The sequence below is a fragment of the Lactuca saligna genome, chromosome 5 (assembly GCF_052625555.1).
Source record: "Lactuca saligna cultivar CGN05327 chromosome 5, ASM5262555v1, whole genome shotgun sequence".
In the NCBI taxonomy this organism is placed as follows: domain Eukaryota; kingdom Viridiplantae; phylum Streptophyta; class Magnoliopsida; order Asterales; family Asteraceae; genus Lactuca; species Lactuca saligna.
In genome coordinates, this window is record NC_136421.1 from 162,699,359 (window position 1) to 162,725,041 (window position 25,683).

The window sequence follows — 25,683 nt, forward strand, 5'->3', positions numbered from 1 at the left end:
TAGCCTTAAGGGCATTTTAGTCTTTTCCATGAGGTTTTTCTGTTACAAGTAGTTATAGACAGTTAAAGTTCTTATATATTCCTGTATAGATTTCTATTGTAACTTAAGCACTCAAATAATGAGAATCAGATATACTTTTCTTTCTCAATCATAACATTACAACAGAAATGGCAAAGACTCTTCAACTTAATAATGGTTTTGCTAAACTGAATGAAGAAAATAATAATATTTTGTGTCCTTGGAGGTTAATATTAAGCCTTTGATTGTGTGTTCATATTTATATTTCAATATAATAGGTTACAAAAACTAATGATATCCCAAATTGGATTTTCAATCGCCATCTATAGAATGAAGTATTCAAATAGCATACTCAAAGCATAGTAATAGCAATTTACTTTCATACATTTGTTTATTAATGAAAATATCTTACTTTCAATTTACCCTATTACACCATTGAAGATAGCAAAATATTCCTAATTATAGCAATATTGGATACAAAGCAATTTTCGTTGTTATAGACGGAGCAGATTTATAAGTACAATGTTCCAATAAGAAAAAAAAATATATAATTCAAATAGATCAAAAACTTTGACCTAGATTTAAGAGAGAAGGACAACACCATGCTCTATGGTTCAATTTCTTGACCTCTTTATCTCATCATCTAGTGTGCTACAAATCATATAATTGTTCTTGCCATTAAAGCACTGTCCTCCAATGTCAAGAAAAAAATGACCATAACCAAACTGATACATGTTAAGTGTTACAGGAAAAAGAAACAAAAAGAAACCGCTGGTAGCAGAGAACATTCCAACACTTTAATGTCAAGGTGATCCTACAATCAAATGAAATAGAGTAGCAAAGCTAAAAAATTAGAAACACCCAAACGTTTCTCTTTGGTTTGTAGTTTTTTTCAAAGGACATAGATTGTGGAATTTAAATAAGGATAATTGACAAATTTAACCTTCATTTACTTTTTTTTAGAAAGTGGATTTAAATATATATGAAAATGATATAATAATTAGACTTTCTATACGGTCATACAAAAAAATGAACAATATAAAACAAATAAGAACATGTTTAGAAAAATAACAACTACATACCATTAGAAGAAACTAATATATATACTTTGTGTGATGTTTGAAAAACAAATTGCACCTCGTCCCTTTAATTATGCCAAAGACCTCAACAAAAGCAACGTACAAAATGAAATTCACCAATATTTACCTTTATTTCATTTACTTCATGAGTAATGTCAATATCAAAACCACAGTAAACTTGCAAAGAAGCTTCAAAATCATCTGTGATTCCCATTATTTTCTTAAACAACTGAGACCTCATAACTACTAACATTATATTAATAAAATTCAACCAATAGAAACAAAATAGAACACTTTAGTAAGCTTACAAACCAAGTCGGATATTCCGGGATGAAAAGACGCCATGTATTAAAATTACGCAAGGTAATGTTTCTACAAATAGAATATGGAAATCTGAAATTTTCATTTTGGTTAATTATATTGTGATTATTAGATGAATGAGAAAAATTATTACCCAAAATTGAAAGTACTATACAATTAACAAAAAGTCCCAGAAAATAAAAAAGCATAATTTCAGTTGTAACATATAGTTGCAAAACAAAAGAAAGCAATTTACCATATAATAGAATGGTAGAACTAAAAATTCACAGTTCTAAATAGAGTTACCAGATTGATAGAACCTCACCTTTTTCATGCTTAGTAAATACCTACTTTATTCCACATTTTACACACCATATCACTTTGAAAACATAATTGCTACATATGATGCAATTTGTATAAATCAATCAATTAGAAAATAAAGTATCCAATGACATAACAATTTGATTAATACTAAATAAAATTGATAACTTCCATTCTATAGAGACAGTAACAATACTTACTTAGTTATCATAATAGAACACACATACGGATTAAAATCCTATTATGCCTTGGCTTTTCCTGCGTAACATTAACAAATGGGGACTAACAGAGCAAGTTAATGACATTAAATGTAACACCCAAAGTTTGGAAAGCCAAGAAAAGAAAGAAAACCCCAATTTTAAGGGGAGACTCGGCGAGTCCAAGGAGGGACTCGGTGAGTCCGAGCGGGATCCGGGTCGAGGTGTAAGCGACCGACTCGGTGAGTCGGCCAAGGTGACTCGGCGAGTCTGGTCTGAGCAAGGAAAAGCCTAAATCCGGGACTTGGAGCTTATTTAATCGTCTCATTCTCTCCCCTAGGGTTTCTTTATAGCCTCTCTATCACATAACACTAAACCCTAGCAGCCATAATCGTTTTGGTGTAAGATCTACCCTTGGTGAAGCTTTTTGGAGCTTGAGAGAGAAGATAGTCATTGTGGAGCAAGAAGGGGGGCTTGGATCCAGAGTTGGTGGACCATTTCTGAACATTTAAAGGTAATAAATCGTTACTTTCCCTCTTTTGTTTAATAGATCAACTTTGGCTATGAGATTTGGAGCTTTTATGCCATGCTTAAGAACTATTTCGAGTTAGAAGCCCAGATCTGAAGCTGCTACTTCAGATCTGAGTGTATCTTGGCCTAGAAAGTCATAAACCATCTGTTCTTGAGTTGATAGTGAAGCCTCCTTGTCTTAAACCCTAGTTTGGATTGTTTTAAGCCTAGATCTCTTGATCTACACATAAAGTTTGCCACTTTACGTGAGGGATAGGCCTTAGAAGTATGGATCTTTGAGTTGGAAGCCCTGTTTGGCTCGAAAAGCCACTGCATGGATTAAGGACTGAATGGACTCGGCGAGTCCTTTGAGTGGACTCGGCGAGTAGTATGAAGATGGAGGCGAACTCGACGAGTTGGATGAACAACTCGGCAAGTCTGTTGAAGATTACCTTGGACTCGGCGAGTCAAGTCGCGAAACCCCAAACCCTTCTAGTCAAGGCTCAGATTAGTGAGTTGTGTGGGGACTAAGTGAGTTGGACAGGGCAGAACTCTGGAATCAATGAACTCGGCGAGTCAGTAGACTGACTCGGCGAGTAAGGTCAACATGGAAGGTCGACTTTGGCCAGGACTTTGACTTTGATCGGGGTTGAGTTAGTTGACTTTTAGAGGACTATCAGGATAAATGTCGTTTTGTTATTGGTAGCTCAGAGAGTAGAGGTGCAGCGTTTCAGATGGTGGTTGGTTAGCAGTCGGAGGGTTACCAGCAGAATTCAACAGTTCAGGTGAGTTTCCTTCCAGTAGGAACGGGTCTAAGGCAACAATGTCGGCCCGTTCAGTTAGCAGTAGTTTCCGGACTTCGGTTCGATGCAGTAGTTAGTATGTTTTGTTGGGTTTTGAGCATTCTAACACTCCTAAGTGTACATGCAACCCTAAATACCTTGGATCTATGTTTTCTCTATTATACATGCAAATAAGAATATCCAAGGTATTATCCTAATCTATCATACAAAAACATGAATATAACAAGATAGAATACATACCTCTTGGATGTAGAAAGTCTTCATCAAGCTTGAGTGCCTAGCCCCAATAGTGTGGAAGCCTCAAATGGAATCACAATCATCAAAACTCTTAGAATAACTTGAGAGAGTCCTACACTTCATGAAATCGGCTAGCCCTTTGTTACACTCTCTAGTGGCCGATTTTTGTCAAGAATAATATCATTATATAGTGTTACAATTAGGGTTAATCCTTAATTGTCATGGCTTTCCATTTCCTTGGATCCATGGGTTCAAATACACCATGGAGCATCCATGGAGCATCATATGGGTTTTAGCCCAACTTGATTATCCATGGAGCATTAGCTCACTATATAAGTATGGATGATTTACACAATCAACCCATATATTTAATTAGTCTTCTTTTGATCACTTAATTAATCCTAGATTAATTCTTGATCAATACTAATTAAATAATCTTATTATTCTTATTATTAATATACTAGAACTTATAATATATTAATAACCATAAGTGTCTTATTTCTCTCATTATTGTCTATCCAAGTGCATGATGGTATGCAACCCAAATGGACCATGCCGGGTTGGGTCAAGTCTTACCAATTATAGTTATGGACTTAGACATTAATCCAACAGTCTCCCACTTGGATAAGTCTAAAACTATTATTCCGTATGACTTCAGGAACCAACCGACAATCGTAGCTCTCAAAAGCTTCTGTCGAACTCTGACCTTGTAGATGAACTCTGACCTTGTCCATTAGATAAGTGATCATATAATCCTCTGTTCTCATGATACCAGCCGGACAAATACATGGAACAACGTCGTACTTATTATCCAGCAGTTTGTTTCCCGATTTTCGATTTGTTTGACAAAGAACTTAATCGAACACATCAATTCAGTTCTGACCGGCCGGTACATAGGTCACAACAAAATCATCGAGGGGCCCAGATATCGCTTCTATTTCTAGAAGGAACAGATAAACTTCGACTCATATGCTTGTTCTACTACTTGTTGAATTGTACACAAAGGCACGTTTTATAACATCAAGTTACTGATGCGTTTACGTGCAATCAATGCACAACCAACTCATAGGTAACAACTCATATCTCTAGGTTTGAAGATTTATATGATATTACCGTCTCACGATCACTCGAGATAAATTCCATGAAGTGATACAAGTGAGCGTGGGTTTATTCCAATACTCATAACTTATGAGCACTCATGAATGTTGTAGCACCATTGCCATGACTAAACCCATTTAGCCATCTACAAACCCGATTCATGACAGTCTTGATTCATACCTACTTCCAACATATGAACGACTGTGGAGTGTTTAAATAACTTAGTCATTCGGAAAGAATAACCTAGCTATTTTGGAAGTCAAAACATGCAAAGTGAAACACAATAATAATCGAATCTAATATGGTCTCAGAACCCTTTTGAATATAAATAAAACCACCTTTTATTTATCACCATATTGATTACACATTATTCAATGTTTCAAATAATCAACTTAAGACTCGAATAAAAACAACAGTCGTCCCATGCTCTTAGCATGTACACTTTGTTTTTCTAAACAATAGTTATGCCATACCTCAAGTATGCACACTATGTTTGTGTATGATCCTTACATTGTGATGTAGATCAATTGAACATGATTCCAATGATACTCATTTCACAATCCCGAATCCTTATTGTAAATGCAAGAATTCCAAATTTATGTCATTTACTAAAATCTGTTAGATTCTAAACATATATGCATTGATCCTCTTGTAATGATTATGCACGAAGTCAGAAAGACTTGACAACAACCATTACAGAGCATTCCAAAGGAGATCAGCTCCTTGGGAACATCCTTCTTGCATTAAGTTTCCTAATCTTACATAGATTGAATAACTTCCACCTATGGAGACATTTCCATAGTCCCATTTGACTATCACTTCCGAACAAGAGTTACCTCTTTTCAGAAAATGTCAATATGGTCCTACCAAAATTAACACTAGACTTCCAAATGTCCCTGAGCAACCAATCTTTGGCGAACCTCAGATTGTCCTCGACAATTGCTTAATCACTTTAGTCATATCCAGTTCTAGACTTTTCCCTTCTAAATGCCTTAAGCATTTGGAAAATTTAGAAAGGATAAATATTATAGCACATGAAATCGATCCTATATCCGAAGCATATGGGACACGATTCATGATGTCTCACATAAAGACATGATACTAGACCAGTCTTTTGCTACAATATTTTTTATTCGCCATGTTTTCAAAATTTAACTATGAAGAGGGATGCCGTAATCATAATCGAATTTTGAAAACACAATATATATAGAATTTTCTTAAGTCGAACCATTCAGACATAAAATTCTTATATATATATTCTTGACTAAAGATGATTAAAATCTCAATCTAAGCTTTAGAATTGAAATGAAGTATAATTTCCTCTCCCTTAATTATAGCAAAACAACTTTTCAACCCCTGCAACTTCACGAATTGAAATTTTGTTTTCTATAATTAACATTGCTAGCTTTCAATACTAAACGTAATAATCATGCTCCCACTAACATGATGATTATCAGCATAACACTTATGCTCCCACTAGCTTTGACATATTTCCAGAAATCTACTGGACTTCTGAAATTTAGATTCATACACCTTTCCGTAGATAGCTCAGCTGTGTGTCTAAGCAATTTCAAGAACTATGAAAAGGGATGCCGTAATCATAGTCTCAATTGCTTAGGCATTTGTCATTTCTCACAAGTCTATGTTAGTGTGCCGGTTAACCACACGCGCTCCACTAATGACTTTTGAAAATGCAAATGACACAATTGATATCTACTTAAAATCTATTTAGTGAAAGCGTTTCCTCACCATCATTTTCATGAATCGGAGAGAAACCTTATGACACTTAGATTTTATAGTGTATGAGTTCCTATCCATGCGAATTTGCCAAAACCATAATCACAAGATAAGGTTAGTGACAAATTCAGCCCTACATGGATTAAACTTATTCAATCTTAGTTTCTTGTCACCTTGGTAACACAAGGCCCACCAATGCTTCCGAGTTGAACTCTGATACAAATTCAACTTATTTGAAGTAGGTACAGAAATAAGAATTATGTCAACACGATAGGTTGCAAACCTTAAGTCGTGTGCTAGTGATAAATTACAGGTTTTTCTCTTGATTAAATCTTGAAACCCTTTCAGGATCTTTAAGGCTCCCACTGTCCTCTTGACATATAAGTTTTCCTAGTCAAGAACCATTCCTTGACAAAACAAATATTCAAGGGATAGTGCGGATTCTTATCAAGACTAACACTTCACACAATTGGTCTTAGTTGGTCTTTGTCTCATCCAAGACATCACAACTTACCAATCTCAAATGTACAAGAGTAGAAAACATTTTACACTACATTTGATAAGTGTTTTAAACCTTACTTTATGTCACTCAATGTTACAATCTTGGAGTATGACTCTAAGAATTGTTTTGGAACGAAGTATGACTCATCTTCTTGATTTTAACCAATCCAACAATTCATGACCTTTCTTCTTAGCCATAACAATGCACTAAGACGTCCTTAGAGTATGAATTTGTGATATGGTTTCTAAATCATTAAGATGATCATAAAACTGATACTAAAGTACTCTCCCATCTTTTCAGATTTGAGAAACTTTTATCCTTCTGCCTAATTTGATTCTTCTTATTCGCTTTGTCATACATTGTATCCTTTCCAATGTTACAAAATTATACTTAACCTTATAAGTATAATCATATTTACTAATCTTTAGTAAATCATGACAAATCAATCTTTGTGGTGGACCTTGACCAGCGCACACCCAGTGTACCTAATTCCTTAGTCCTTCAATTGACTCACATATACATGTGATCCAAGAATTAGTCTTAATTTTTCAAAGATGAAAATTCTCATTCATCATACAATACAACTTGTATGATTCCAAGTTTCTGTCCAATTGAAACTTGGGTGATGAAAAACTTTCTTCATTTGGTAAATTCAGACACTACCACAAATGAAAGAATCAAATCCACTTTCCAATATTGCTATTACTGGAAACATATAAGCAACAATTTTCCACAGATGCCATTGTAAGGATATTTTAAAAATAAATAAAATTAAAACCCTTTTTTTCTTTTATTTTAAAACTTTGCGGAAAAACTTATCCTTACAATCCACATGAAAACCTTGTTGTTATCTATTCACAAGCAATATATTATAACTCCTAAGAAGTAGCTCAAGAATCCGATCTTCAAACTACGCGATAGAAATCCATCTACGCGATCAGATTCAGCATATTCTTTCTTTAAGTTTCTTTACCTTTTCGTTGATTCTTAAAACATCACCATGTGACCCAGTCACATCATGTATCAAGAATCTCAGAATAGAAACTTAATAGAGTTAGACAATGGACTTTACCTGAAGTAGAATCAATCTTATCGACTTTAACATCCTTAGGTAAATTATGGCAGCTTCGCAACCAATGCCCCTTTCTTTGGCAACAAAACACATGTAGACCCTTTGATAATGGCACATGAGACTATCTCAGACTTAGCCTTTCTCTTTACCATTTGGTCAACCGAGTTGACTATGGCCGATCCCTTTCCATTGGGAAGAGAAATGCTTTTCTAGATATCCAATGCTACCATTGCCAATGTCCTTTTAAGGTTTGGGAAGTTGATCTTCTAACAAAATTTGCTTTACTAGTGTTCCAAATCATTGCTGATTCCACAACACAAAGCAAATAGATAAGATCATTAAGGCTCGTGTCATAGTCTGTCTCATAGTAGTTCCAAAGTGACCCACTATGTTACTAAGAAAGTGATTGAACATCCAACTTTCACGAGACTTTGACACCCAACTCTCCCGTCTTGTCAATATGTGACTACATCTCCAAGATGTGACCACACCAAGACCTTAACTTGCCAATAGGGCTTGAGTGACTTTAAACTTTTCAAGAACTTGTGGGTGAGGGAGAATAATTGGAGGAGATAGAGGAAGTGAAGCATGATGTTGAGGAACATCATCTTCAAGAGATTTGGGAAGATCATAAATGTCTAAACCAGACATGTTTTGGGAGATATTCAAGATAGTTGATATAAAGTCCCTAATATGACACCCAATATGAAATATTAAGGCTAGGACCCAACAAACTATTTTATAACTTAGAAGAGGGATGCCGTAATCCAAGCTATAAAATATTTGAAGGTAGGCGAATGACGATTCACCAATTTCCACCATGAAAAACGAAATGATTTATTAGGTTTTAATTGGATTTGAAATTCCTAGATCTTTTGAGATTCATTGAACTTTTCAATGGCATGTTTCAATCTCGAGTGTGCCCTCTCAAATTTTGTGACTGGGATGCCGAGGATCACAAAACAAGGTGTGAATAACCATACCAATTCACTTGGTACCCTTAATATTATCACCTAATCAATGTGCCGGTTAACCACACACGCTCCATTGATCTATGACAAACATTAAGTCACCCTTCGTGGTCCTTACTAGTTCAAATTAGTGTGCCGGTTAACCACACACGCTCCACCAACGACTTGGTAAGGTACAAAGTGTGAATTCCATGGGTTAGCACCAAATTCACATTTTTCCTAAAGTAACTAAGATTGGGAATTATTAAGATTTTAGTTACTTTAGTATTTATCATTAATACTTTTAATGAAGGGAGAATTTAAAGTCATTGTCCTACCCATTCGGCTAACGACCCTCCACCAGTCAAGCAAGCGGTGGGTGAGAGTAGACACCCATTAAGTCGCCATTTTATAGGCAACAACCTTATACCCACCTTATAGACCGGCTTCGTGAATGAGGCCTACTAACGGTAAAACGACTTGTTCTTATACATATATATAATAATTAACCATTAATGTTATAAATAGTATAAGTGTTGAATTTTAACTCTTTAGAATTCTAAGGGCTAATTTGGAATTAAAGTATTCATAAGAGAAAACTTTACAAATTCCAAAACTTGAGGGCAAGTTTTGAAACTATTCAAAACTAATTAATTCCATAACTTATGTGTTTAAAGTAGTTTTAATCCAAAAAACTCTTCAAGTTCCATAACTTATGGAAAACTTTAAACTAATAAAAGAATTAATGTTTTCTTTATTTTTATAACTTATGGAATTAATTAAGGTTACACTTTATTTATTTATTTATTTATTAATGAAGTGACTCTTGAATTTCCATAACTTGAGGACAAGTTATGGAGTCATAAAAAAAAAATTGAATGACACAAGACTCTTCATTTTGTAACCATTACCAACTTTTATGAGTTTTATGAGTCTTTAATGTGACTCTTCATGTAACTTGAGGACAAGTTACACAAACACATTTTATACTCAACTCTTAGATTAAAATGGATTGAAAACAACTATTTCAATTAAGTTTTCTATTAATCTAAGCAACTCATAAGAACAAGATAATTCATATCAAACTTCTTCATGTAATTAGTCTAAACCTTAAACTAATACAAAACATGAATCTATTGACAATTATCTTTAAAAATGGATTAGCATGAACATTACCACATTAAAAAACAAGTTTATAAGTTCAAAAACAACGTAGGGTAATGTTCCTTGTCCATTTCTAGCCAAAAACCTCGAAAATATGCTGTCTGGGGTCCAACTCGTCGAGTGCATGAACATAACTCGGCGAGTTGGATGCATTTTGCCTTGGACTCGTCGAGTCCCTTCATGGACTCGGCGAGTCTGCTGGGCTGACAGCATCAAAACTCGATTTTTCAGCTCCATTTGCAAGTATAACAAGAAAACAAGCCTAGGCTCTGATACCACTGTTGGGTTTTGAGCATTCTAACACTCCTAAGTGTACATGCAACCCTAAATACCTTGGATCTATGTTTTCTCTATTATACATGCAAATAAGAATATCCAAGGTATTATCCTAATCTATCATACAAAAACATGAATATAACAAGATAGAATACATACCTCTTGGATGTAGAAAGTCTTCATGAAGCTTGAGTGCCTAGCCCCAATAGTGTGGAAGCCTCAAATGGAATCACAATCATCAAAACTCTTAGAATAACTTGAGAGAGTCCTACACTTCATGAAATCGGCTAGCCCTTTGTTACACTCTCTAGTGGCCGATTTTTGTCAAGAATACAATCATTATATAGTGTTACAATTAGGGTTAATCCTTAATTGTCATGGCTTTCCATTTCCTTGGATCCATGGGTTCAAATACACCATGGAGCATCCATGGAGCATCATATGGGTTTTAGCCCAACTTGATTATCCATGGAGCATTAGCTCACTATATAAGTATGGATGATTTACACAATCAACCCATATATTTAATTAGTCTTCTTTTGATCACTTAATTAATCCTAGATTAATTCTTGATCAATACTAATTAAATAATCTTATTATTCTTATTATTAATATACTAGAACTTATAATATATTAATAACCATAAGTGTCTTATTTCTCTCATTATTGTCTATCCAAGTGCATGATGGTATGCAACCCAAATGGACCATGCCGGGTTGGGTCAAGTCTTACCAATTATAGTTATGGACTTAGACATTAATCCAACATGTTTGACGCCTTCGTGGCTCAGACAGGATTTATGTGCTATGTGTTATGTGTTATGTGTTCCGGGCTACGACTCGATGCAGTATGTAGTATATGTGTTCATGCTAGTTGATATGTTATTGATAGCTTCATTTTATTTACTTATTTTTATAGTTTATTTTAGTACATTTCATTCGCATTTTAGTTAACTTTCATGCATATTTTCCCTTTTGTTATTTTTATGACCATTTCGGGGTACTTTCTAGTTTCTTGAGCATTATTGCAGATTTTCTTGGAAACTAGCGGGGCGGCACTCTTGCGAGGCGATTGGGCTTGAAGGGAATTGGAGATTTCATGCTTGATGGCTATGAAGGTGATTCATGGGGTGGACTTGTCAATTGCTTGAAGGCTTGGAAGAATTGAGCTTTAAATTTGAAAGATGCGGGGGAACATTCAAGCGTATGAAAATTATTAATCGGGCGAGTTCACGAGCTTTGGAGGATTTAGAGAGGTCAAATTGGGCTTTAAATGAAGAAAAACTTGAAGAAAATGGGCTAGGAGGTGATTGGATTCGATCTGGGCTAGTGGGATATGCTTTAGAGGCCCAAAATCTCAAAGGAGCCCATGTCAGGTGCCACCCGCGCAACCCACCCGCGCAGCAGCACGCGGGTCGCGCAAGGCCCTGCAGGGGCAATTTCGGAAATCCTTCTTTTGGGCTATTTGAGGAAGGTTGGTGCCCATCTTTTGGATACACTTGCACATCCGATTTTTGGAGATTCTCTCTGGAGTTTTGAAGACTTTTGAAGGCCAAGAACCCTTGAAGAACACCATATTTTTACCTCTTGATTCTTGCTTAATGTTTGGTACAAATTTCTCTAACTTTGTTTCTTTGTGTTTAGCCATGCTTGGCTAAACTAATCTTGGTTGACTTTTGTTTAATCCTTTGAACTTTTGTTGAATGTTGAAGAATCCATGAACATGTTCTTGAATCTTTATGGAAATATTTTGTGTTTTAACATCTTATCATTACTTGTATGTTTTAGTTCATGAGTTTAAATGTGTTTGTGGTGATTAGTTGGCTAATTTCTTGATTAAGTAAAGGATCCTCAAATTAGCAAGCAACAAATGATTTTTGTGTTGATTTTACTTCACACAATCATAAAAACATTTCCTCCAACATGGTGGTGAAAGCATTTGACCCCTCTTGGATTTGGTGACTTTTTGGTTCTTAATGCTAGTTGACTTTCACTAATTACATGCTATTTGGAATTAGTGACTTTGACTAAGGAAATTGTTATGAGCTTCTCTAGCCATTTCAACAATTAAGAAAAGTCTAGGTAATCTCAAGCTCCTTGGATTACTATAGCCAAATTGAGGATTTAAAACAAGTATTGCACCATTGAATTCTAATGATATGTTCATCAAAAGTCAAAGTGAGAAAACTTTAAGTCAACCATCTTTCCCTTATTGATTTTACATCAAATTCTTATTTTTGTTGCAATTGTCTATTTAAATCATAGTTAATTCTAGTTAGCATCAAGTATTCAAAACACCAAAACCCCCCATTTTATTTTTATTGTTATTTTACAAGTATTTTTACAAAGAGATTTTTCATAGAGTTAGAAATTGAACCAATCTCCGTGGATTCGATCCCTTTACCACTATACACTATTTTAGTGTGTAACATTTAGGGTTATTATTTGTGTTGGCCTCGACAACCACCAAATTTTTGGCGCCGTTGCCGGGGATTGGTTTATTTTTAATCAATTTGTTTCTCTATGCCTAGATCTCATTGTGCAGGTACTCAAATTTAAATTCCTGAAAGTAAAAAAAAAAAAAAAAAAAAAAAAAAAAAAGAAGTATGGTTCGGAGATGAACACTCCTTGCACCGAAGAGCGACTTTCTGAGCTAGCTCAGTTAGTTATGATGATTGAAAGTGACCAAAGTGTGCATCCCACACCTCTTCTTTGCGATTTTTGTGCCCAAAATGGACATCATTCCGACATGTGTTCATATTTACAAGGAGAATGGGGAGACGTGCAAGAGAAGGGAAGCTACTATTTTTCAAACCAATCGAGTTATGATCAACCTCAACATGATCAATGGTGGGACAACAACCAAGTTTGGGGAAATAACCAATACCAAAACCCATACCAAACTTGGGGAAATAACCAATACCCACCAACTCCATTGTTCCAAGAACCCTATCCTTACCCTCCTCAACAAACTGAAACGCCAAGCATGTCCTTAGAGGACGTTGTTAAAAGCATTGCCACTTCTACCCACATTTTTCAGGAAACAACCCAAGCTAGCCTCAAAAGCTTAGAGCAACAAATAACACAAATTGCTCAATCAATTAGTTTAATAGAAGCTCAAGACAAATTACCATCCGAAAAGAGCCCATCGCATAGTTCTTGTTCCATTCCTTTGAATGATGAGAAAATTTTTGATGACCCAAGAGTGTTATATGAAGAAGTGGAAGAGGTTGTCAAAGAAGAAGAAGAAATTGAAAAAGCTGACAATGAAACTATAGAGGAAGTGATAGGGGTTAATGAAAGAGAGGTTGAGCCGCCCACTACCATTAAGAAACTAACTCCATTGGTAGACCAACCACAAGAGATGGAAGCGATAAATTTGTCGGACTCTTCAAAGGATACGTATCACAAGAAAGAAGACGCCCAACCGATCACCTACTCAAAAACCATGTCAAAGAAGGAAGAGTTGGTCACCTTAATAAACAAGTACAAGAAAGAATATGGTTGGATGATTGCTATTATCAAAGGTCTGAGTCCGGTATGGTTCTCCCGTAAAAAGAAAGTCAAATACAAGAAAAGAGTCCCAATGGAGGTGCGGAAATTAAAAAATGTCGACACGGGGAAAATTTACAAGGTTAATGGACATCGATTGAAGCCATTCAATGAATTTTTTGATTCAAATGTCCAAGATGTTGTCCATTTGGACGCCCCAAAGTGTTAAAGTGAAGTTTGGAGGCGTCTCGCCAAAGACGTTAAAGAAGGGCATTTTTGGAAAGCATTGTGTTTTCGTGTTTTTAATTTGAATAAATGAGTTTGGAAGATATTTTTGGGATTCAAAAGAGTTGTTTTTGAAGAAATCAAGAGTTTCTAGGTGTTTGGGGCCTTCCAAAGCAAGAACGGGTGAAAAAACGAAGAAAAATGAAGCGAAAATGAAGATCAGGATCAGCGGGTTGCGCGACCCGCGTGCTGTTGCGCGGGTGGGTTGCGCGGCCAGGTGTGATGAAGCGACATTGGCCCAAGACTTAACTGCAAGGTCTGCGCGACCCGCGTGCTACACTGCGCGACCCGCGCACTGTGCTGGGCAATTTGGGCTATTTTTGGCTATTATTTGACCAGGTGTTGACCAAAGGTTTTAATGAGTTGACCTTTTGACTTTTCTTGACCAACATTGACCAAAATTGACCCTTTTTGACCCGTAGATTAAAATGTTCAGCTTCTCTTCTTCTTCATTTAATCATCTTGATCTCCTACTCCATTCCTCTCATATAACCTTCCAGCACCCACCTCGCTCGAAAATTCAAGATTGGCGGAGTTCTACCGGTCGTAATTTCACGAAACCACCGCCACAGACATTTCCCGCCGCCCGACCCTCCGATTTAGGTTCTTTCCGCCCTTTCCTTAAGCATTGAGGACAATGCTTGTTCTTAAGCTTGGGGTGGGGCATTTCCCTTTTTTTTCTTACTCTTTTTCATGCATTTTTAGTTAGGTTGCATAACATATTAGTTTAAGTTAATTTGCATTCATTTTTTTTTATTTTATAAAATTTCAAAAAGATTTTATTTTCTTCTTTTCTACTTTTTATTTTTGCATAACATTTAGCTTAAGACATTAGCATTCATGCATTTTTGTTGTCTGTTTATTCTCACCTCTCTTGGATGCCATGGAACAGGTTCACAATTATTGTATCATTATTGGTCCAGGATCTTTTTGCTATCTCACCCATCGAATCGGGACCACTAGCTGCAGTTTGGGATTTCATACTTGGGATCGGATGCTGGTAGCTTAAAGGGGTAAGTGATCATGGCCAGGTAGTTTCATGAAGAATTATGCATACAATACTAACAAATGTAGGATATACTATAGCAATGGGTGTTCTTAGCCTTGCGGTCACTACCGCGGAGAGGATCACACTTGATCATGTTTGAACTGTTAGGATGAAGCATTGGTGCTTGTCCCCGAGTAGAATCCATATCCGGTCTCTTTACATCACCATATCTTTTTGCGATTTTCTTAGAATTTAGAGAGTCTTTTAGTCCACATTTGGACATCTTCATTATCTTTGAAAAACCACAAGTTTGAAAAGGAGCCTACATTACATCTTTATGCTCCACACATGGTCATTTCCACACTTAGGCCATTCGGATTATATCATTACCCTTTCGGTTCCACCTACACACCTTTGGGAACCAAATTTTGAGTCAAAGGGTTTACTCATCAAAAAAAAAACAAAAAAAAACAAAAAAAAAAACAAAAAAAAAACAAAAAAAAAAAAACAAAAACAAAAACAAAAACAAAATGAAGCATGCAAATTTTCAGTCGCAACTATCTTAGATAGGTGGCCGGTTCAATTATTGAACAAATTTCCCAACATCTTGGTCACCCGACATTTGATATTCATTTGTATAGATTTGTTTTATGGTATATAGATCGAGTTATATATTTTTTTTTTCTCTCTCACAAATTGGTGATGTTGGAGAGACTGTCGAGTCGGATACTACGGGAGGTTTGGGCCAACACTAAGTGAACTGATTCCTAAAACGGTGCCCGAGCGATTAAACCTAGTTACACATGAGAGAAACCGGCAAACGTGAGATCAGAGTGTACACTTAAAGAAGAGCTCCAGCCGAGCCCATCCAGTTGCTTTCTCCCTACTACAGATGTTCTTCATTGTATACATGTTCCATTGAGGCTGCGACTGCTCATCCCTCCTTACTCACCTAAAGGAGTTGTCCTGGCTGTGGTTTATGGTTCCATTGTCATCGGATGAAAAAGTTGTGAGATAGCAACGAAATCAATTCTGACCATGTTGACTAACGTCGAACAGGTTCCATGGTTCTATCCATTCTTTTTATTTCTAGGGTAGTTCATCCCAAGTTCATTTAGTCTTGTCTTACTTGAGGACAAGTAAGGTTTAAGCTTGGGGTGATTTGATAGCTTCATTTTATTTACTTATTTTTATAGTTTATTTTAGTACATTTCATTCGCATTTTAGTTAACTTTCATGCATATTTTCCCTTTTGTTATTTTTATGACCATTTCGGGGTACTTTCTAGTTTCTTGAGCATTATTGCAGATTTTCTTGGAAACTAGCGGGGCGGCACTCTTGCGAGGCGATTGGGCTTGAAGGGAATTGGAGATTTCATGCTTGATGGCTATGAAGGTGATTCATGGGGTGGACTTGTCAATTGCTTGAAGGCTTGGAAGAATTGAGCTTTAAATTTGAAAGATGCGGGGGAACATTCAAGCGTATGAAAATTATTAATCGGGCGAGTTCACGAGCTTTGGAGGATTTAGAGAGGTCAAATTGGGCTTTAAATGAAGAAAAACTTGAAGAAAATGGGCTAGGAGGTGATTGGATTCGATCTGGGCTAGTGGGATATGCTTTAGAGGCCCAAAATCTCAAAGGAGCCCATGTCAGGTGCCACCCGCGCAACCCACCCGCGCAGCAGCACGCGGGTCGCGCAAGGCCCTGCAGGGGCAATTTCGGAAATCCTTCTTTTGGGCTATTTGAGGAAGGTTGGTGCCCATCTTTTGGATACACTTGCACATCCGATTTTTGGAGATTCTCTCTGGAGTTTTGAAGACTTTTGAAGGCCCAGAACCCTTGAAGAACACCATATTTTTACCTCTTGATTCTTGCTTAATGTTTGGTACAAATTTCTCTAACTTTGTTTCTTTGTGTTTAGCCATGCTTGGCTAAACTAATCTTGGTTGACTTTTGTTTAATCCTTTGAACTTTTGTTGAATGTTGAAGAATCCATGAACATGTTCTTGAATCTTTATGGAAATATTTTGTGTTTTAACATCTTATCATTACTTGTATGTTTTAGTTCATGAGTTTAAATGTGTTTGTGGTGATTAGTTGGCTAATTTCTTGATTAAGTAAAGGATCCTCAAATTAGCAAGCAACAAATGATTTTTGTGTTGATTTTACTTCACACAATCATAAAAACATTTCCTCCAACATGGTGGTGAAAGCATTTGACCCCTCTTGGATTTGGTGACTTTTTGGTTCTTAATGCTAGTTGACTTTCACTAATTACATGCTATTTGGAATTAGTGACTTTGACTAAGGAAATTGTTATGAGCTTCTCTAGCCATTTCAACAATTAAGAAAAGTCTAGGTAATCTCAAGCTCCTTGGATTACTATAGCCAAATTGAGGATTTAAAACAAGTATTGCACCATTGAATTCTAATGATATGTTCATCAAAAGTCAAAGTGAGAAAACTTTAAGTCAACCATCTTTCCCTTATTGATTTTACATCAAATTCTTATTTTTGTTGCAATTGTCTATTTAAATCATAGTTAATTCTAGTTAGCATCAAGTATTCAAAACACCAAAACCCCCCATTTTATTTTTATTGTTATTTTACAAGTATTTTTACAAAGAGATTTTTCATAGAGTTAGAAATTGAACCAATCTCCGTGGATTCGATCCCTTTACCACTATACACTATTTTAGTGTGTAACATTTAGGGTTATTATTTGTGTTGGCCTCGACAACCACCAAATTTTTGGCGCCGTTGCCGGGGATTGGTTTATTTTTAATCAATTTGTTTCTCTATGCCTAGATCTCATTGTGCAGGTACTCAAATTTAAATTCCTGAAAGTAAAAAAAAAAAAAAAAAAAAAAAAAAAAAAGAAGTATGGTTCGGAGATGAACACTCCTTGCACCGAAGAGCGACTTTCTGAGCTAGCTCAGTTAGTTATGATGATTGAAAGTGACCAAAGTGTGCATCCCACACCTCTTCTTTGCGATTTTTGTGCCCAAAATGGACATCATTCCGACATGTGTTCATATTTACAAGGAGAATGGGGAGACGTGCAAGAGAAGGGAAGCTACTATTTTTCAAACCAATCGAGTTATGATCAACCTCAACATGATCAATGGTGGGACAACAACCAAGTTTGGGGAAATAACCAATACCAAAACCCATACCAAACTTGGGGAAATAACCAATACCCACCAACTCCATTGTTCCAAGAACCCTATCCTTACCCTCCTCAACAAACTGAAACGCCAAGCATGTCCTTAGAGGACGTTGTTAAAAGCATTGCCACTTCTACCCACATTTTTCAGGAAACAACCCAAGCTAGCCTCAAAAGCTTAGAGCAACAAATAACACAAATTGCTCAATCAATTAGTTTAATAGAAGCTCAAGACAAATTACCATCCGAAAAGAGCCCATCGCATAGTTCTTGTTCCATTCCTTTGAATGATGAGAAAATTTTTGATGACCCAAGAGTGTTATATGAAGAAGTGGAAGAGGTTGTCAAAGAAGAAGAAGAAATTGAAAAAGCTGACAATGAAACTATAGAGGAAGTGATAGGGGTTAATGAAAGAGAGGTTGAGCCGCCCACTACCATTAAGAAACTAACTCCATTGGTAGACCAACCACAAGAGATGGAAGCGATAAATTTGTCGGACTCTTCAAAGGATACGTATCACAAGAAAGAAGACGCCCAACCGATCACCTACTCAAAAACCATGTCAAAGAAGGAAGAGTTGGTCACCTTAATAAACAAGTACAAGAAAGAATATGGTTGGATGATTGCTATTATCAAAGGTCTGAGTCCGGTATGGTTCTCCCGTAAAAAGAAAGTCAAATACAAGAAAAGAGTCCCAATGGAGGTGCGGAAATTAAAAAATGTCGACACGGGGAAAATTTACAAGGTTAATGGACATCGATTGAAGCCATTCAATGAATTTTTTGATTCAAATGTCCAAGATGTTGTCCATTTGGACGCCCCAAAGTGTTAAAGTGAAGTTTGGAGGCGTCTCGCCAAAGACGTTAAAGAAGGGCATTTTTGGAAAGCATTGTGTTTTCGTGTTTTTAATTTGAATAAATGAGTTTGGAAGATATTTTTGGGATTCAAAAGAGTTGTTTTTGAAGAAATCAAGAGTTTCTAGGTGTTTGGGGCCTTCCAAAGCAAGAACGGGTGAAAAAACGAAGAAAAATGAAGCGAAAATGAAGATCAGGATCAGCGGGTTGCGCGACCCGCGTGCTGTTGCGCGGGTGGGTTGCGCGGCCAGGTGTGATGAAGCGACATTGGCCCAAGACTTAACTGCAAGGTCTGCGCGACCCGCGTGCTACACTGCGCGACCCGCGCACTGTGCTGGGCAATTTGGGCTATTTTTGGCTATTATTTGACCAGGTGTTGACCAAAGGTTTTAATGAGTTGACCTTTTGACTTTTCTTGACCAACATTGACCAAAATTGACCCTTTTTGACCCGTAGATTAAAATGTTCAGCTTCTCTTCTTCTTCATTTAATCATCTTGATCTCCTACTCCATTCCTCTCATATAACCTTCCAGCACCCACCTCGCTCGAAAATTCAAGATTGGCGGAGTTCTACCGGTCGTAATTTCACGAAACCACCGCCACAGACATTTCCCGCCGCCCGACCCTCCGATTTAGGTTCTTTCCGCCCTTTCCTTAAGCATTGAGGACAATGCTTGTTCTTAAGCTTGGGGTGGGGCATTTCCCTTTTTTTTCTTACTCTTTTTCATGCATTTTTAGTTAGGTTGCATAACATATTAGTTTAAGTTAATTTGCATTCATTTTTTTTTATTTTATAAAATTTCAAAAAGATTTTATTTTCTTCTTTTCTACTTTTTATTTTTGCATAACATTTAGCTTAAGACATTAGCATTCATGCATTTTTGTTGTCTGTTTATTCTCACCTCTCTTGGATGCCATGGAACAGGTTCACAATTATTGTATCATTATTGGTCCAGGATCTTTTTGCTATCTCACCCATCGAATCGGGACCACTAGCTGCAGTTTGGGATTTCATACTTGGGATCGGATGCTGGTAGCTTAAAGGGGTAAGTGATCATGGCCAGGTAGTTTCATGAAGAATTATGCATACAATACTAACAAATGTAGGATATACTATAGCAATGGGTGTTCTTAGCCTTGCGGTCACTACCGCGGAGAGGATCACACTTGATCATGTTTGAACTGTTAGGATGAAGCATTGGTGCTTGTCCCCGAGTAGAATCCATATCCGGTCTCTTTACATCACCATATCTTTTTGCGATTTTCTTAGAATTTAGAGAGTCTTTTAGTCCACATTTGGACATCTTCATTATCTTTGAAAAACCACAAGTTTGAAAAGGAGCCTACATTACATCTTTATGCTCCACACATGGTCATTTCCACACTTAGGCCATTCGGATTATATCATTACCCTTTCGGTTCCACCTACACACCTTTGGGAACCAAATTTTGAGTCAAAGGGTTTACTCATCAAAAAAAAAACAAAAAAAAACAAAAAAAAAAACAAAAAAAAAACAAAAAAAAAAAAACAAAAACAAAATGAAGCATGCAAATTTTCAGTCGCAACTATCTTAGATAGGTGGCCGGTTCAATTATTGAACAAATTTCCCAACATCTTGGTCACCCGACATTTGATATTCATTTGTATAGATTTGTTTTATGGTATATAGATCGAGTTATATATTTTTTTTTTCTCTCTCACAAATTGGTGATGTTGGAGAGACTGTCGAGTCGGATACTACGGGAGGTTTGGGCCAACACTAAGTGAACTGATTCCTAAAACGGTGCCCGAGCGATTAAACCTAGTTACACATGAGAGAAACCGACAAACGTGAGATCAGAGTGTACACTTAAAGAAGAGCTCCAGCCGAGCCCATCCAGTTGCTTTCTCCCTACTACAGATGTTCTTCATTGTATACATGTTCCATTGAGGCTGCGACTGCTCATCCCTCCTTACTCACCTAAAGGAGTTGTCCTGGCTGTGGTTTATGGTTCCATTGTCATCGGATGAAAAAGTTGTGAGATAGCAACGAAATCAATTCTGACCATGTTGACTAACGTCGAACAGGTTCCATGGTTCTATCCATTCTTTTTATTTCTAGGGTAGTTCATCCCAAGTTCATTTAGTCTTGTCTTACTTGAGGACAAGTAAGGTTTAAGCTTGGGGTGATTTGATAGCTTCATTTTATTTACTTATTTTTATAGTTTATTTTAGTACATTTCATTCGCATTTTAGTTAACTTTCATGCATATTTTCCCTTTTGTTATTTTTATGACCATTTCGGGGTACTTTCTAGTTTCTTGAGCATTATTGCAGATTTTCTTGGAAACTAGCGGGGCGGCACTCTTGCGAGGCGATTGGGCTTGAAGGGAATTGGAGATTTCATGCTTGATGGCTATGAAGGTGATTCATGGGGTGGACTTGTCAATTGCTTGAAGGCTTGGAAGAATTGAGCTTTAAATTTGAAAGATGCGGGGGAACATTCAAGCGTATGAAAATTATTAATCGGGCGAGTTCACGAGCTTTGGAGGATTTAGAGAGGTCAAATTGGGCTTTAAATGAAGAAAAACTTGAAGAAAATGGGCTAGGAGGTGATTGGATTCGATCTGGGCTAGTGGGATATGCTTTAGAGGCCCAAAATCTCAAAGGAGCCCATGTCAGGTGCCACCCGCGCAACCCACCCGCGCAGCAGCACGCGGGTCGCGCAAGGCCCTGCAGGGGCAATTTCGGAAATCCTTCTTTTGGGCTATTTGAGGAAGGTTGGTGCCCATCTTTTGGATACACTTGCACATCCGATTTTTGGAGATTCTCTCTGGAGTTTTGAAGACTTTTGAAGGCCAAGAACCCTTGAAGAACACCATATTTTTACCTCTTGATTCTTGCTTAATGTTTGGTACAAATTTCTCTAACTTTGTTTCTTTGTGTTTAGCCATGCTTGGCTAAACTAATCTTGGTTGACTTTTGTTTAATCCTTTGAACTTTTGTTGAATGTTGAAGAATCCATGAACATGTTCTTGAATCTTTATGGAAATATTTTGTGTTTTAACATCTTATCATTACTTGTATGTTTTAGTTCATGAGTTTAAATGTGTTTGTGGTGATTAGTTGGCTAATTTCTTGATTAAGTAAAGGATCCTCAAATTAGCAAGCAACAAATGATTTTTGTGTTGATTTTACTTCACACAATCATAAAAACATTTCCTCCAACATGGTGGTGAAAGCATTTGACCCCTCTTGGATTTGGTGACTTTTTGGTTCTTAATGCTAGTTGACTTTCACTAATTACATGCTATTTGGAATTAGTGACTTTGACTAAGGAAATTGTTATGAGCTTCTCTAGCCATTTCAACAATTAAGAAAAGTCTAGGTAATCTCAAGCTCCTTGGATTACTATAGCCAAATTGAGGATTTAAAACAAGTATTGCACCATTGAATTCTAATGATATGTTCATCAAAAGTCAAAGTGAGAAAACTTTAAGTCAACCATCTTTCCCTTATTGATTTTACATCAAATTCTTATTTTTGTTGCAATTGATTATTTAAATCATAGTTAATTCTAGTTAGCATCAAGTATTCAAAACACCAAAACCCCCCATTTTATTTTTATTGTTATTTTACAAGTATTTTTACAAAGAGATTTTTCATAGAGTTAGAAATTGAACAAATCTCCGTGGATTCGATCCCTTTACCACTATACACTATTTTAGTGTGTAACATTTAGGGTTATTATTTGTGTTGGCCTCGACAACCAACAGTTATGCCATGCTATGTTCAGTCAGTTTCCGGACTTCGGTCCGATGCAGGGGGCAAGGCCCCAGTTAGTCCGTACTTCGGTCCGATGCAGGGGACAAGGTCCCAGTCAGTTTCCGAACTTCGGTCCGATGCAGGTGGCAAGGCCCCAGTTAGTCCGGCTTTCGGTCCGATGCAGGGGACATGGTCCTAGTCAGTTTCCGGACTTCGGTCCAATGCAGGGGGCAAGGCCCCAGTTAGTCCGGACCTCGGTCCGATGCAGTGGACAAGGCCCAGTATGTGCTTTATATGTTATTGTATGATTTGTGGTAGTTTGGGGGAGCTCACTAAGCTTCGTGCTTACATTTTCAGTTTATGTTATGATTTATGATACGGTTTTTATGAATAAGCTTTTAGTAATGTTTTAAAAATAAAATTTTAGTCGTGATTTTTGGGATGTTACATTAAACTTACTTGGCGATATAGATGCACAGAAAAACCGGTTTCACTATTCAAATCGGATCCAATCTGAAACCAGATTGGGTCAAAACTGGTTTTGACCAAACCGGATCGGATCAGATTTAACACTGGACTTTCAATCGAATTGTAATACTATATTCCAAATAAGATTTGATACTGGATCATAAACCGTATTTTCTAAAAATCGGATCCAAATCTGCCCAAAAATCCGCTAAAAACCCACTAAAATCGGTTTAGTCCGGTTTCAAATCGGATTAGAATCAGATTCGGATTTTGGTTGGAATCGGATCGGATTTTGACTGGGACCGAATCGGATTTTTGATGACGTAAGCAAAACCGGATCGGATTCGGATTTGGATCCGGATCGGATTCAGGTTTTGTGCATCTCTACTTGGAGAGCGAAAGCCTTCAAGATCTAGGTTTAAGGAAACATGCGGTGTTGTTGAGTGCATCATAGACATCTCTTTGGCTTTTTCACAGTCGACCAAAAAAATTACATCATTAATGGTGATGCTTGTCTTAGCCATGTTGGTGGCCAGAACTATTTTCCTGATATCGTCTTTAGGCTATCAAATATTAATTTCTATCAAAGATTTGGTGATCCTCTCTGATGTATTTTACTAAAGAGAATGAATGCAAAAAAAAAAAAAAATCTAGGGGTTCGTTTTCTGATGTAGAAAATTGTGATTTATAGAAATCACTGGTGACTCAATAAAAGAGAGAGAGAGAGAGAGAGAAAGCGAGAGAGAGAGAGAGAGAGAGAGAGAGAGAGAATACCCAAAAATGAACATCCAACGCTACCATCTTATCCATTGATTCCATCTTTTCCAATTTTATTCCCAAAAACAAAAATGGACATCCAACAATCAATCACCAGACAAACCCATGTCTCAATCACACTCGCAAACCACCTCCTCTCCAAGAAATCCCCAAACTCCAACACTCTATTTTCTCCCCTTCCCATCCATGTCGTCCTCAGCCTAGTTGCTGCCGGTTCTAATGACCAAACACTCGATCAGTTGCTATCTTTTCTCAAAACAAAATCCATCGACAACTGCAGCTCGTGTCCTTGATCTTCGTTGATGGTAGCCAAAGTGGTGGCCCTTGTTTATCTTTCGCAAATGACATTTAGGTTAAGCAAACCCTATCTCTTAAGGCTTCTTTCAAATAGGTGGTGGACAATGGCATAATGGTGGGTGAAGGAGGAAGAGAAGGTGAGAAATGGATTGGTATCGTGTTTTTCTTTATAGAGAGAGAGAGAAAAAAAAGAGAGAGAGAGACATTAGGTTTGACTCTATAAAATCAAGAAACATGCCTATGTGGTAAAGGGGTAACAGGGTTACACCTTCATTTTGTCAAATGTGACTAAATCAACCCGACAAAAAATAATTTGTTCCCTCAAAAGGCACGTAAAAAACTCTAAAGACCGAAAGAGTAAAATTGAAATACATAGTAGGCTGTTGGGTCATTTTCCCTTTGACAAAAATGTAGATATAGTCCTCGTGACTATTATATTTTTAATATATTTTTTGAAGTATTTTTTATTGTTAAATATAGAAAATTTCCTCACTCTTTGTGTTGTGTGTGTGTGTGTGTTTGATCCCGGATACATGCAACATAGAAATTATAGAATTTTAATGATTGTTTGGATCTAATTATAGTAGAATAAAAAAGAAATGTGATGATTTTGTAACATCCCAAATATACACGCCAACAATTTCATTTTTAAATACGTTATTATAAAACCATTAGTATAAATAAACATCCATAATATCATGTCATGTCAAAACCAAAGTAAAAATAATCAAAACATGTTATCATAAAACAATATCATAGTATAATCCCCAAGATCTCATGTACATAACACCATAGTGTGATGCGCTGCAATCGAGCCGACTTCTTTCCTTTGAAAATGAGGTTCCCGAAACCAAAAGTGAAAACTATAAGCACGAAGCTTAGTGAGTTCCCCCATCATACAACATAACGTACAATCATAAAGCATACATACTGTCAGGTAATTCTGGGTGCCCGACCTACCCGCTCCGGCTATTTTGGGGTGCCGACCTACCCATGTCAAGCCATTCTGGGGTGCTACATACCCGCATCAAGCCATTCTGGGGTGCTGACCTACCCATGTCAAGCCATTCTGAGGTGCTGACCTACCCATCGGTCCTGAAAATGGAACTCTAGGGACTATTTCACCCCATACTATTACCACATAATATCATATCACATATCATAATCTGTCTAGCATAGCTGGGTACTAAACTACCTCTTCGGCCCTATCGACCGGTAACCGAGGACTATTCCCCCTACTAACACTATCACATAACACAATTACACATAAAACATATAAGGTAGTAGCAAACCTAGATGGTTATCACAAAGACAATCATCTATCATACAACTCCTACTAGTGGGTCG